This window comes from Hemitrygon akajei, chromosome 2 (genome assembly GCF_048418815.1).
Source record: "Hemitrygon akajei chromosome 2, sHemAka1.3, whole genome shotgun sequence".
Lineage (NCBI taxonomy): Eukaryota > Metazoa > Chordata > Chondrichthyes > Myliobatiformes > Dasyatidae > Hemitrygon > Hemitrygon akajei.
This window is the reverse complement of record NC_133125.1, coordinates 99260360-99276185: the sequence shown is the minus strand read 5'-3', so window position 1 is coordinate 99276185 and position 15826 is coordinate 99260360.

The window sequence follows — 15826 nt, the reverse complement described above, 5'->3', positions numbered from 1 at the left end:
ATTAACCGGCCGGAACTTTTCAAAGACAAAGTTGATGCTCTCAGAAGTTCCAAACATGCAGGAAATGTTGCAAAGCTTCAGTCCTAGTTGGGAAAAATTTAATAACATTCCATTTTTTTGCCCAGTGAAGCAAAGATGTGAAAACTGCTGCACCAACCCTTTAAGAGAAGCTAGAAATGGAATTGGGATAGCACACAAGAAAAATAATTGATTCATTCTGGTTCAGTTTGATCAATGAGTCTCTATTAATTTAATAAACTATTAAAGCAAAGTTTTAGTTGTGGCTCTTGTTCGTCAGGGGCCACGTTATGGATGATAGATTCATAGAGTCACAGAGAAGTACAGCACAGAAACGAGCCCTTTGGCCCACCTAGACCATGCTGAAAATTTGTTCTGCCTCATCCCATTGACCTTCACCTGGACCACAGCCCTCCATCCTCCTCCAATCCAAGTGCTTATTTAATCTTCATCTAAAAGCTGAAGTTAAACCCACATCCATCACTTCTGCTGGGAGCTCATTTCACGCTCTCACCATTCTCTGAGTGAAGAAAATCTTCCTTAAACATTTTGCCTTTCACCTTAAACCCATTACCTCTAGCTTTAGTCTTACAACTTCAGAGGAGAAAGTCTGCTTGTGTTTACCCTATATTTACCCCTCATAGGGGTATGTATGGTATCCAGGGTGAAAGGGTTTGTGGTGTCCCCCTCGGGACAGCTCACTCACCTTTGGTCCGCACTGGACACTCAGCTCTCACCTGTGGCTCCAAACAGCTGTTTGCATGCGACAGTGGCCACACCCCTGGTACACAACTTCGCCAGGCAGCATAAGCCAAGTGAGGGAAGCAGGATGGCCTAAACGCTGGAGAGGTAGGGATATGCCTATCCTAGCACGAGAAATCAGTTCTGGTGAATGGGACAGTTGAGATCACCTGTGTGATACACTCGGCAGGAAGGTGGTTCAGCAGCCCTCTGTGGAGAGCAAAGGGCATGGTGAGGTATATCATACCATCCAAAGGGGTCTCCAGCTACAGCGATCACCTGTACTGCTGGAATAGGGCTTCTGAGGTCGAAAGAGTGGAACTACCCCAGTGCAATGGTTTTTTCCACTTCAAAAGCTTTCCCACACAGGTTCTTTTGTGCAGTTCATCATTACTCAAACTTACTAAGTACTATGGCGGGGGGGGGGGGGGGGGGAGAATCAAAGCGACCTGTGGAGGCAATCACTGGCAGTTGTAGTTCAAAACCTGCACGTAGGTGACCTGTGGGCTCAGGTTACTCAACTCTGACCCCCGGACAGCACGGGAATTTAGCACATCCTAGGTGACTGAACAGCCCTATTCAGGATCAGCATTGCTCACCCTCAACTGAGGGAGTGGATTAGAAAAGGTGTCCCAAACATTGCTTGTCCCAAAATAATTGGTCAATGTGGTGTGGCTGGCAGTTATACCCCATACATCTGTCAAAAACTCATGAAAACAAAAATTGTTTTTGGAGCTTGGAATATCCAAACTCTGTTGGACAATGATAATAGTGTTAGGCCTGAATGAAGCACATTACAACATTGTCTTTGCCATGTTAAGTGAGACCAAACTCACAGATGAAGATTCTGTTTTTGAGCCTAAGGGTGGTTACACCTTCTTCGGGAAAGGCTAACTAGAAAACGAGGACGGAATACATGGAGTAGGATTAGCCATCGAGACTTCACTCCTGCCTCAGCTACCAACACTGCTGACCTGCGTCGATGAGCAACTAATCACACTTCACTTTCTGCTCAACCATTCTCATCACATCACGGTTATCAGTGCTTAAGCACCTACATGCAGTGATGAAACCAAAGAGAGCTTCTATGCCGACCTTGGCCAAATTGTGAAAGCAACTTCTCCAAGGGATAAGCTTTATCCTGGTAGGTGTCTTCAATGCCAAGGTAGGCAATGACCCCCAACAGCTGGAAAGGGGTACTAGGACACCACAGTGTTGGTAAACTCAACACCAATGGCTTACTGTTGTTCAGTTACAGTGCCAAAAATGATTTGACTATCACTAACAGTCTCTTTAGACAAATAGAAAATGACATAGATGCACCCCAGACCCAAGTAACATAGCTTGATCGATTACATCATTTGTCGTAGATAGGACACTTGTGTTTCAAGATCACTAGAGCCATGCATGGAGCAGATTCGAAATCAAATCAAATTGACTTTATTTATTACATCCTCTATATACATAAGGAGTAAAAATCTTTATGTTAAGTCTCTGTCTAAATGTGCAGTGTGCAATTTATAGTAATTTATAATAAATAGTATGTACAACAGGACAGTCAATATAAACGTTGAAAGGCCTAGACAGAGTATACGTGGAAAGGATGTTTCCCATGGTAGGAGAGCTTAGGACAAGAGGGCATCGCCACAGGATAGAGGGGTGCCCTTTCAAAAAAGAGATGAGGAGAAATTTCTTTAGCCAAAGGGTGGTGAATTTGTGGAATTTGTTGCTACATGCAGCTGTGGATTCCAGGTTGCTGGGTGTATTTCAGGCAGAGATTGATCGGTTCTTGATTGGACATGGCATCAAAGGTAATGGGGAGAAGGCTGGGATCTGGGGCTGAGGAGGAGAAAAAAAAGGATTAGCCATGATTGAACAGCAGAGCAGACTCAATGGGCCAGATGGCCTAATTCTGCTCCTATGTCTTATGATCTTATGGAGGTTGAACAGCATGGGGCCAGTGCACACTCTTGCTTCACTCAACCTGGGATATTGAACAGTTCTGAGGCTTCTCCATTTGATAGGACAAGGCCATTCATATCATCGTGGAAGAGGCGAGTAGGATTGATGAGCTTACATGAATATCCCAACTCTGACAAGATTGTCCAAAGCACTTATCTGTTAAGTCATGTCAAAGGCCTTGATTAAATCTATGAAGACAATGTACCTATCCAGGTTCTGCTTGAAACATTATTCCTGAACCTGATGAACACCAAACATCATATCGATGGTGCTTCTTCCAGAGCAGAACCCACAATGTGTCTCGGGCAGGTTGTTCTCTGATATGGTGGTGTTTAGGCAGCTGAGAATGACATGGGCTAGGGTCTCTTCTCAATTGACAGTAGTGAGATGCCATGGTAGCTGCTGCAGTCAGGTTTGTTTCCTTTGCTTTTAAAAAGAGAATCAATCAAAGCATTTTTGAATTCATTGTGCGCACCTTCATCTTCCCAGAACGTCATGGTAGGCCCTCAGTATAACTGGACCCATGGACTTGAAGATCTTGGTAGGGTTTCCAGAGGCTTTTCCAGAATTTAAACACACAATGGATCTCAACCATTGTAGGAGGGAGTTTGAGGCGTTCAGCAGCGGGTTTCAGATCGAGTGCTGCCTGGTCCACAGTAGAGGCCTGTTGAACAAGTTGCCCAAGGGCTCTCTCCACATGATGTTCATGTTCTTTCTCTCTCTGAGCAGGACGTGCCATCCGCTGCCAGAAGGGGTGTGGAGTGTGGCTTGTGTGGTCCGTAGATTGCTTTGATGAGCAGCTTAAAGTTTTTGCTGTCAGCATAGCCCTGGAATTCCTCCTCCTTTCTACCCCACCATTCAGTTTGCATTCTGCATAGTGCAGTCTGTGCTCTGAAGATGTCTGAAGCAATCGCTTTCCTTGATTGAAAATATCTTATTTTTGCTGTGCGAGAATTGCCTTCTGCTTCTCTTACTGTATCCGAGTTATATTTTCATCAAACCAATCCTGATCAGCTCTCTTTTTTTGTTCCATGGACTGACTTGGCTGATTTCATCCCTAGCGTCTTTTGTTGATCCCACTTCTGTGCTGCGCTTCCCTTCGTGGGACACCAGTCCTTCCTCATCAGGTGCGCTACCTGATGGCATTTCCAGTAAGATGGCGAGCCGCTCAGGAGCAGTGGCATCCGAGGGACCGACCGGAGGTGTTATTGTCTTTTGTAAACACCTCCAGTTTACAAAAGAGCCTGTTGGAAATTGTTGATGTGGAATGCTGCACGCCCAGTTCACGGATTAACTGGCAGGTGGCGGGAGTATGCAGCAGGGAGAACTGTATGGTCTCGGTCATGGAGAGGACTGGACCTTAGGCCACAGTGTTTCCTGTCTGCGGTCAACCACGTGAGAGGCATTGGAGTCGGGTGCTCCACCGGAGTGCTGGGGACAGTGTGGTACAGCATGCAAACTGGGGTCCGTGCTACTCCCCAGTGTTCACTTGGCTGAAGGTAAGTCATATTGTGTTCAACTGCAGACTGCTGTATTTCTATGTTATATTGACTGTCCTGCTGTACATAATACATAATATTTATTATAAATTACTATAATTGCACATTGCACACTTAGACAGAGATGTAACATAAAGATTTTTACTCCTCATGTATATAAAGGATGTAAGTAATAAAGTCAATTCAATTCAATTCACCAGTGCCTTATAAAGCCCCAGCATTACATCCCTGCTCCTGTATTCTAGACCCCTTGAAATGAATACCAACATGGCATTTGCCTTCCTCACCACTGACTCAGCCTGCAAGTTAACCTTTAGGGTGTTCTGCACAAGGACTCTCTATCTGTACCCTTTGTATTTCACATTTTTGGATCTTCTTCCTGTTTAAAAAAAATAGTCCAAACATTTATTTCTACTACCAAAGTGCAAGACCATGTATTTTCCAACATTGTATTTCATTTGACACTTTCTTGCCGGTTCTCCTATGTCCTTCTGCATCTTACCTGTTTCCTCAATATTACCTGCCCCTGCACTAATCTTCCTATCTTCTGCAAACTTGGCAACAAAGCCATCTATTCCATTATCTAAATCATTTATATAGAGCATAAAAAGAAGTGGTCCCAACACCAATCCCTGCAGAATGCCACTAGTCACTGGCAGCCAACCAGAAAAGGATCATTTTATTCCCATTTGAGGACACTCAATGACTTGATGGTTCATTGTTTGATTTGCGTTGCCTAAAGTCAGTTAAAGCTTAAGACAGTTGAAAGAGTCATCCTCAAAGCACTCTATGGGGATAACAGCACTCTAATGACCCACAGAGAATCTGATTTGCATCTGGTCATTCACAGGTTTGCAGAAGCCTCATGTCTGTTTGGCCTCACCATCAGACTGGACAAAATAGAGGCCTTATTTCAGCTTGCTCCTGGATCCACTGCTGTGCTGCCTTCCATCACCATCAAAGGCATATAATTGAGGGTAGTAAAGAAATTCAAATACCTCCGTAGAGTCATCTCCAGTGACGGTTCTCTGGGTAAAGAAATCAATGCCAAGATCTGAAAGACTAGTCAGAGTCTGGGCCACATACGATCACCTGTGCTAAACCAGCACAATGTCCAGATGTCCACTAGGATCAACTTATAGAAGTCTGTGTCCTCACTAGCTTCCTGTATGGTTATGAAACATGGACCATATACAAAATGCAACTCAAACAATTGGAGTGATTGTACCTGCGCATCCTGAGAGCCAGTGTGGGTATCTGCAGGCACGATAGTGTTATAAACCTGGAAGTTCTCAACAGGGCAAAGACTGCTAGCATTGAAGCCATGATCCTGAAAGCACTACTTTGTTGGACCGGACATGTTATATGTATGAAGGATTCCAGACTCGCTAAGCAGCTGCTCTGTGGCCAGTTCTCCCGGGGAAGCAGAAACCGTGGTAGACCTTGTCAAAAATAAAAAGACTGTGTGAAAGCCGGCAATGCTTATAGTGGGCTTGTTCCACGGCATCTGGAATATGGAGCACAAGATAGAACTGGTTGGCATGCCTTGGTTAAACTTGCTCACAGCAGCTTAGGCATCAAATGATGAGGATGGAGACTACGATGACGTGGAAATCCCTTTGCCCTATCCCAAGGGTTACTATCCACCCTTCTTACACAAATATGAAAATTAAGATGTACAACAACCCCAACATTGATAATCCCAGTCTATACAGAATATATGCAATTATATGCAGAATTAAAAAGGCTAGAACCTAACTGACTTATTGGCAGCTTGACAAGTCGTGCTGTGAGAATAATGTGTGAACAAAGAAATCTTTTTGCCATGGGAATGCTTCTCAGTCTACTCTTATCTGTATGTGATAACAATGTATAATGTGGCTCCACGCAGTATTCAGGGCTCACTTAGCTGCAGATTTTCTCAAGCTCGGTGGGCAGAGACTCTGTGTTGTCAACTGACAATGTAAGCTTGCTAATAAATGGTATGTACTTTGAAGTAAACTCTGTTTGACAGTTTTTCCCTGGGTCTGAACCTAAAGTCCTCTGGTAGAGAGGTAGATCGACAACGGGACTGGAAAGTCAGGACTTGGATATCAGGAGACTGCAGAACTGATTGACGTTAGTTAGGGAGGAGTTGGTGAAATGAAAGATAAATATAAACTTACCTTATGGGGGTCCCATTTAGGAGCTGTATTGTGTGCATTATCTTGCATTTCTGCAAAAAGGAGCTGTGCACAGAGAATGATATATATCACATTCGTCCTAATGTAGAGATTGTGGGGCACATTTGGGGCTCTCTCCTAGCGGTGCCTGGTCTAGTTTCTGGAATGACATGAAACAACCCGGAAAAAGTTGTTATCATGTTGCACTCCAAAACAAAAATCTGTATTAAACCTTATGGAACCAGTTGAGTTTCTAGGAGCTACAAACAAAAAGGGGCAGGTAGCATCTATGGAGGGAATTATTATTTTGGCGTGTTTCTAGGAGTGAGGTCTGAGTCCATTTTATAGCACTGCCAAATTTCTCTCTCTAATTGTTTTTGATTTCAACTGCTAGAATTCAAATGAAACAAATGTTAGTAAATTTGTCTGAAAAAATACAATAGGGTCTTCTAAGAGGCTCCTGGACAGGTACATGGAGGTTAGAAAAATAGAGGGCTATGGGTAACCCTAGGTAATTTCTAAAGTAAGTACATGTTCGGCACAGCATTGTGGACCGAATGGCCTATATCGTGCTGCAGGTGTTCTATGTTTCTATCACATGGACCTGGAGACTGCCCAACAGAAAAGGAAAGCAGCAGGAACAGCCATCTCTACGGAATCAGGACATCTCCCTTGTCCCCACTGTGAACTCCTACACCATTGAAGAATTGACCTCTACAGTCACAGTCACCTCCAAACACACATCAGATGAGCTGCACAAACACAATCGTCATTGTCAAAATTGATGGACAACCAACACATTCCTCATAATTTTGTTTACCACTATCAAATTTCCCCTTATTCTCCTGCCCTCAAGGGAATAAAGTCCTAACCTATTCAACCTTTCCCTATAACTCAGGTCCTCAAGTCCTGGCAACACCCTTGTAAACTTTCTTCGTGATCTTTCAATCTTATTGATATTTTTCCTGTAGGTGGATGAGGTTCGTTAAGGTTGTCATAGCTGTGGAAGGTAGTGGGGATAAGCTCCCATGGGTGTGAGTCTCAAATAGCAGCTGACAACCAAGTCCAGCTCCTGGCATTCAGATGTAGCTTGATTATAAAACCCAGAAGAACCATATCTACTGACAAGAGAAAGGGCAAAGGTGAATTCTTGGCACCTTAAAACCAGTCACTTCGGGCAGATGGGGTTCATGAGCTGTGGTTGTCAGCTCATCTAGGAGAAGGAAAACTCTCATCTCAAATCTCCACTGCCTTGTGGCTATACGGACACATGGGAAAGCCTTTGGAATAAACTCTGGGGAAAAAGCTGGAGCTGGCGTCCCTAAAGCAGTCCTACGTTGAGTTTAACATTGTCAGCTCCGGTGACAAGCTGAGTGCCAAACTGTATTGGTCTCTAAATCAGGTTTAATATCACCGGCATATGTTGTGAAATTTGTTGTTATCAGCAGCAGTACATTGTAATACATAATAATAAAAAAGCTGTAAATTACGGTAAATATATACTGTAAATGTGTATATATTATATATATATATATATATATATATATAAAATATATATATAAAATATATATCGTGTATGTGTGTGTGTGTGTGTGTATATATATATATATATATATATATATAATTTATTTATTTTAAAGGTTAAATTAAATAAATAGTGCAAAAAGAGAAAAAGAGAAAAGTAGCGAGGTAGTGTTCATGGGTTCAATGCCGATTCAGAAATCTGATGGCAGAGGGGAAGAGGTTGTTCCTGAATCGTTGAGTGTGTGCCTTTAGGCTCCTGGATCTCCTCCCTGATGGTAGCAATGAGAAGAGGGCATGTCCTGGGTGATGGGGGTCTTTAATAATGGATGCCACCTTTGTGAGGCATCACTCCTTGAAAATGACTTCCTGGCTGCTGGGGTGGCTAGTGCCCATGATGGAGATGACTGAGTTCACAACTTTCTGCAGCTTCTTTGGATCCTGCATTCCGGTTGGTGATGTAACAATCTCCCTGGTACATCTGTAGAGATTTGTGAGTATCTTTGGTGACACACCAAATGTCAAACTCATAATGAAATATAGCGGCTGTCATGCCTTCTTCGTACTTGTATCAATATGCCGGGCCTAAGATAGATCCTTAAAGATGTTAACAATCAGGAACTTGAAATTGCTCTCCCTTTTCACTACTCTACTGATCCCTACATGAGGACTGGTGTGTGTTCCCTTGTCTTACCCTTTCTGATATCCACAACCAATTCCTTGGTCTTACTGACGATGAGTGCAATGTTGTTTCTATGGCACCACTCAACCAGCTGATCTATCTCATTCCTGTACACCTCCTTATCACCATCTGAGATTCTGCCAACAATTGTGTCATCAGTAAACTTATGGATGGCGTTTGAGCTCTGCCTAGCCACAAGGTCATGGGTGTAAAGAGAATAGAGCAGTGGGCTAAGCACACGTCCTTAATGTGCTCCAGTGCTGGTTATCAGCAAGGTGGAGATGTTACTTCTGATCCACAAACTGATATAGGTAGACAGAGCACAATTTTCTTGTAGACATAGATATCCTGGTTACTGCTGTAGTGACTGTGGAGCAAATACAGATGTATTCCAGATGCAAGCCGATAAACATAGTCCAAATGAAGATTAATGCCAAATACCAATTGTGTATTAAATGGAAATTAAGATGTTATTATTCAGCAACCCCTCCCAAACACATCAATTCACTTTCCTGGAGAGACAAAGCCAAAAAGAGTTTGTGAATAAGAAAATCTACAATTACAAACAGGAGAAAATCTGCAGATGCTGGAAATCCAAGTGTAACCCAGCTTAATAAAACCCAAAAGATGTAATTTTAGAAAGGTCAGCCTATGGAGGGATGAAAACGAGGTTTACTGAATTTTTAAAAAAGGGAACTTGGGGGGGGAATAAAGCTATGTGAGAACGAGGCGTGGCTGACATCAGTGTGGGAAAATGAGAGAAACTCAGCAACCTATTAGATACTAAAGATATAAACTGTTAGAAGTGGAATTATAGTGAGTATCTCTACCCTATTTACTTGAAAACCTCAGGGTGAAACTCCTGGAGGAGAGATGATGGCAATTAAAGATTTATTGAAGATACGACTAAAACAAGCAGCAGCTGTAATGAAAGAACATCGGCAGAGACAAGTGTCCACGATCTCTACAGTGTAGCCAGAAATTAGTTCTGTTAAATCATACCAAGGGAATTGGTGAGTTCAAACACCTTTACTGTTCCGAGTGTATAATTTGTGTGTGAAATATATTTCAGTAGTGTCGTAACAGAGAAATGTTTGGAAACGACAATGTGATATTGAGTTATTTTGAAATAGAAAATAGAATGTGTATAAAAACTTATGGATTGTAACCTTGTTGTAGACAGGTCAGGTTTTTTTTGTGTAAGTATTGTGAATCGATTTTCCATGCATGATAAACTATTTCATCCAACAAACCAAGAAACAAGATGGTGAGCCACCCAAGGTCGAAGAACCAGCGTGGGAATGAAATGTTTAATGATGAAGAAGATTTAATACATTTGGATGCATAAGTTTATTTTTCATTTGAAGGATAAGAATTTGATTTTCTGCAAGAACTGTTTATTTTTGCAAAGACTTTGATAAGTTACTGAATGAGATTTACTTTGTTTAAAAGTTGTGATGTTGGAGAATTGTAATGAAAGGAGTTAAGCTGGATATATATAATATTTGAATTTGAATTTGTATACATATTGACTGGAAATGAAACTGAAGTTTACCATAATACTTAAGAATAGGAATTCAATTAGTTTATTAACTAACTAGAGATAAATAAAAATGAAAGGTTAGTCTGTAAACATAGGGAACAACACTAGATCTTATTAGTTAGAGAAATTAGAGTAATAAAGGCTATTCAAATGAATCTCACTGCCTCTAACAAAGAATGTGGTTTTCGTTGACATCTGAGATTTGGAACCTAAGACAGAATGTTGGAATTCTGAACTGTTCTTACTCGTGTTGCTAAAGGAACTTAGCGGGCCAGCCAGCATCTATGGAAAAGAGTGAACATTTGACATTTTGGACTGAGACCCATCGTCAGTGCTGGAAAAAAAAAGATGAGAAGTCAGAGTAAGAAGGTGAGGAGAGGAGAGGAGGAAGTATAAGGTGGTAGGTGACAAGTGAAACCAGGAGAGAGGGAGTGGTGAAGTTGAGAGCTGGGAAGATGATTGGTGAAAGAGATGAAGGGCTGAAGAAGGGGGAATCTTGATAGGAGAGGACAGAGGCCATGGAAGAAAGGGAAGGGGGAGGAGCATCAGGGGAGTTGATGGTCATGTAAGGAGATAAGGTAGGAGAGGGAAATTGGAATGGGGAATAGTGAAGGAGAGTGAGTGGGGGTAATTACCAGAAGTTTGAGGAATCAATGTTCATGCCATTGAGGTGTAGGTTACCGAGAAGGCACATAAGGTGTTGCTCCTCCAAACTGAGTGTGGCCTCATCATGACAGTAGAGGAGGCCATAGACTGTCATGTTGGAATAAGAATGGGAAGAATTGAAATGGTGGCCACTGGGAGATCCAGCTTTTTCTGCTAGACAGAGTGTAGATGCTCAGTGAAGCAGTTTCCCAATCTATGTCGTGTCTCATCGATATAGAGGAGACCACACCAAGCACACCGGATACAGCAGATAACCCTAAAATAAGTGTTGCCTCACATGGATGGACTGTTTGGAGTAATGAATGGTAGTGAGGGAGGAAATGTAGGTGTAGCACTAGTTCAGCTTGCAAGAATAAGTACAAGAGGGAGATCAGCTTGGTGCTGGGATCCCGTTGAAAATGGCAGAAGCTGATGAAATTAGGTGCTGGATGTGGAATCTGGTGGGGTGGTAGGTGAGGGCAAGAGGAACCCTATTCCTGGAGGGGTGGTGGGAGGATGGGGTGAGGGCAGACATGTGTGAAATGGAAGAGATGCGGGTGAGGGCAGTGTTGATTGTGGAGGAAGGAAAGCCCTTTTCGTTCAAAAAGGAGGATATCTCATTAGTTCTGGATTGAAGAGCCTCATCCTGAAAGCAGATGTGGTGGAGACAGAGGAACTGAGAGAAAGGAATGGAATTTTTACAAGTGACAGGCTGGGAAGAAGTATAGTCCAGCAATTGCAACTGCTCTGTATGTCACATGCCATCTTAATACATTACTGTTCCTTCAACATCACTATTAAAGTCCTTCAGCTCCCCAGCCAGGTTAAAATAAAACATCAAATGCTTAAGACTAGACAGCAACTGAAAAGAGGGAAAGAGAGTTTTTCTGTTTTTTCCCAATTTAGAGATGGTAACAGTCCCTTCCAGACAATGAGCCCAATTACACCCTTGTGACCAATTACCCTACTAACTGGTACATCTTTGAAATGTAGGAGGAAACTAGAGCACCCAGAGGAAGCCCACATAGTCACGGGGAGAACATACAAACTCCTTACCAACAGTGGTGGGAATTGAACCCAGGTCTTTGGTTCTGGTATCATGTTCTGCTGACTACTAGGCCCACGTGTCACCTGAATTAATGATTCAGGTCAGCAGCTGTTCCATCAGATTGGTATGATGAAAGGTTATCAACCCAAAGCACTAATTGTTTTTTTGCTTGCAAAGATGCTAACCAATCTACCAGGTATTTTTTGTATTTGTTTCTGCTTCTACTTCCAGTATCTGCAAACCTTTACTTACAAAAGACATCAAGGAGTCTTGGTAATCTTCCTTACCAAGACTAGAGCAATTCAAGATGACAGAATAACCGAATATTTCACAGGGTTAAACCCTGCACTTGTCAGTAAAGCCTACATTTTGGAATAAAAGAATTGTATTACTTCTTTGAAAGTATAAAATTTCTGCAGAAGATGGAAATCTAAGATAAAAACAGTGAATGCTGGAAATGCTTGGCAGATCAAACATCATTTCTGAAGACGGAAACAAGTTTAATGTTTCAAGTCAATGCTCCTTCATCAGAACTGAGAAAGAAACAAATAAGTTGTTGAGGAGTCAAAGGGGGATGGAAATAACAAAGCGAACATCTGCGTCAAGGGTTGGTCTATGGAAAGGATTCCAGCTTTTTTTCCCATGGACCAATACCATTAAGCAAGGCGTCTACTACCGCAGCTTGGGAAACCCTGTTCTAGGAATATTTTGAGAGTTCCTCTTGTCAAATAGGTTAACACGGCCAGTGATACTAAAGTGATGGTACAGACAGAGATGTAAAGTTATGACTAATAGTAAGGCTGCACTTGTTAATTTCTAACTTACCTTGTTTTGGTTGTTAATTTTTAATTACGTACAAACATATCAAATTAATATTTTTACTTACTAGATATTTTCACTGCTATAGAAATGTGGCAGACTGTTTGGCTATTTCAGTCTCCAACAAATGCAATGTGATAATGACTGTTTTTTAGTGATGACGAGTTAAAGATAAACCACTGAACCAGACTATAACTCCCCTGCTTTGAAATTACAACAAAGGATCATGGACTGTTTGTCTCTCTCCCATCACGTCAGGACCACCGGACTCAAAAACAGTTATTTTCCTCAAGCAGTAAAACTAATGAACACCTCCACCCACTAACTCCATCACTGCTTTGTTATTTTCCATCAGTCATCTTATGTACAATCTAGAATCTCTTTATGGATATACAATCAATCTATGTATATAAGCTATCTTACATAGAAATACTTATATTTAAGTATTTATATTTATGCTTATATTTAAATGTAAGTTTATTTAAGTATTAAGTATAAGTATAAATATTTATATTTATAAACACGAGAAACTCTGCAAATGCTGAAAATTCAAAGCAACACACACAAGGAACTCAGCAGGTCCGGCAGCATCTATGGAAATGAATAAATAGTTGAGGTTTCAGGCCGAGACCCTTCTTCAGGACCGACAATATAACAATTGTGTGTTTCATTAATATTATTATTGTTGCTGCTGCTGATGACCCCACTGCCGGGCATCAACCCTTTAAGAAGAGCAAGAAGTGGAACTGGGCTGATACACAACAAAACATAATTGATTCATTCTGATGCAGTTTGATCAATGAATCTCTATTAGTTTAATAAAGTCATAATTCAAAGTTTTAATTGTGGCTTATGTTCATTAGCAGCCATGCTATAGATGATAGATTCAGATAGTCATAGAACACTACAGTACAGGAGCAGGCCCTTTGGCCCACCTAGGCTCTGCTAAAATATGATTCTGCCTACTCCCATTGACCTTCACCTGGAAGAGTCTTTCACATTTCATCTTTCACTTTTAACCCATGACCTCTAATCCTAGTCTTACAACCTCAGTGGAAAAAAGCCTGCTCGCTTTGACCATATCTATACTCCTTAGAGAGGTGTATGGAGTGCACGGGGGGGGGGGGGGGGGGGTAACACCTCTGGTGAAAGGGCTGGTTGCGCTCCCGCTCGAGAAAGCTCATCCTCACCAGCCACTCACGCTGGACAGCAGAGGAGTTTGGCATATCGCAGGTGACTGAGCAGCCCTAATTAGGATCAGTACTGGTCACCCTCAGACAACATCAGAAGAGGGAAACTTGAGGTCCATGAGCCAGGAGTCATCGAAGAATCAGAGGTGGAGTGGTTCAGTAACTTTAAATTTCCTGGGTGTCACTACCTCAGTGGACCTGTCCTGGACCCCTCATATAAATATCATTGCAAAGAAAGCACAACAGCGCCTCTACTTCCTCAGGTCTGCAGAGATTCGATGTGACATCAAAAACCTTGGCAAGCTTCTATAGATGAGTGGTGGAAAGTGTGCTGATTGGCTGCATTATGACCTGGTATGGGAGCACCAATGCCTTTGAATGGAAAATCCTGCAAAATGTAGTTAATTCGGCCCAGTACATCATGGGGGGAGGCGGTAAATCTCTCCCAACCATTGGGCACAGTTACATGAAACACTGCTATGGATACGTAGCACCCATATCAAAGATCCTCACCACCCAGGCCATGGTCTTTTTTTGCTGCTGCCATCAGGTATAAGATACAGGAGCTTCATGACTCACTCCACCAGGTTCAAGAGCTGTTACTACCCCTCAACCATCAGGCTCTTGAACAAAAGGGGATGACTACACTCATTCTCTTTCTGGTTCCCACAACCAATCGTCTCACTTTAAGGACTCTTTATCTTGCTATTTCATGCTCTCATTACTTATTGCTATATATTTATATTTGCATTTGCATTTGCATTTACACAATTTGTTGTTCATTGATTCTGTTTACAGTTACTATTCTATAGATATGGTAAGTAACCCAACAGACAAAATAATCTCAGGGGGTTGTATGTGGTACCATGTATATACGCTGACAATAACTTTTACTTTGAACTTTTGAACTTTGAATTGTATTATTTATCTTTTGCATTGCAGCATAAATAATAATAATGTTATTTAGGGTCCTCTTATAAAGGAGCTGATATTAAACAATCTTGTTGTTTTTAAATCCACTCAAGTAAACAGATAGCTTCTTACTTTAACATCCTACCAAAGATTAAAACCTCAGTCTATGCAACATTTCTTCAGTTGCCAGTATTTAAGAGACAATGTAGATTTTTTGATAATACTTCTGGGATGAGTCTTCATCTCAGACTCTTCAGCTTTGGATGTAAAAGTTCCAACCAAGTGTAGCCCATATTCCTTGTGACCCTAGAAAAGTTTGAGGAGCTAGCAGAGATTTGACATGACATCTAAAACTTTGACAAACTTCTATAGATGTCCTGTGGAGAGTATATTGATTGGCTGCATCACAACCTGGTATGGAAACACCAATTCACTTGAATGGAAAGTCCTACATAAAGTGGTGGATATGGCCCAGTCCATCACAGTAAAGCACTCACAAACATTGATCATGTCTAAATGAAACGTTGTTGCAGGAAAGTAGCATCCATCATCAGAGATCCCCACCACTCAGGCATGCTCTCTTTTCACTGTTCGTCAGGAAGAAGGTACAGGAGCCTCATGACTCACACTGCCAAGTTTAGGAACAGTTACTACCCCTCAACCAGCAGGCTGTCAAATCAAAGGGGATAACTTCACTCAGCTTCACTTACCCATCACTGAAATATCCCCATGACCAATGAACTCACTTTCAAGGATTTGTCATCTCATGTTGTTGGGTTTTATTGCTTATTCTGTGCTCCGGTCAAGCACCCAAATTGGATGGTCTTTTATTGATTCTTTTATGGTTGTTATTCTATAGATTTATTGAGTATACCCACAAGAAATTGAATTTCAGATTTTGACATTGTGACACATATGTACTTTGATAATAAAATTTTCTTTGAACTTTGAAAAGTTCAGCAGTGGTGCAACTACGATCACAGCAGAAAATCTCAAACTTGAACTAATCAAAATAAAATGCTTTGTAAACACTGCAATAAATTTGAAACAAAGGTGCACATTTCTAATTTAAATAGCAATAAAT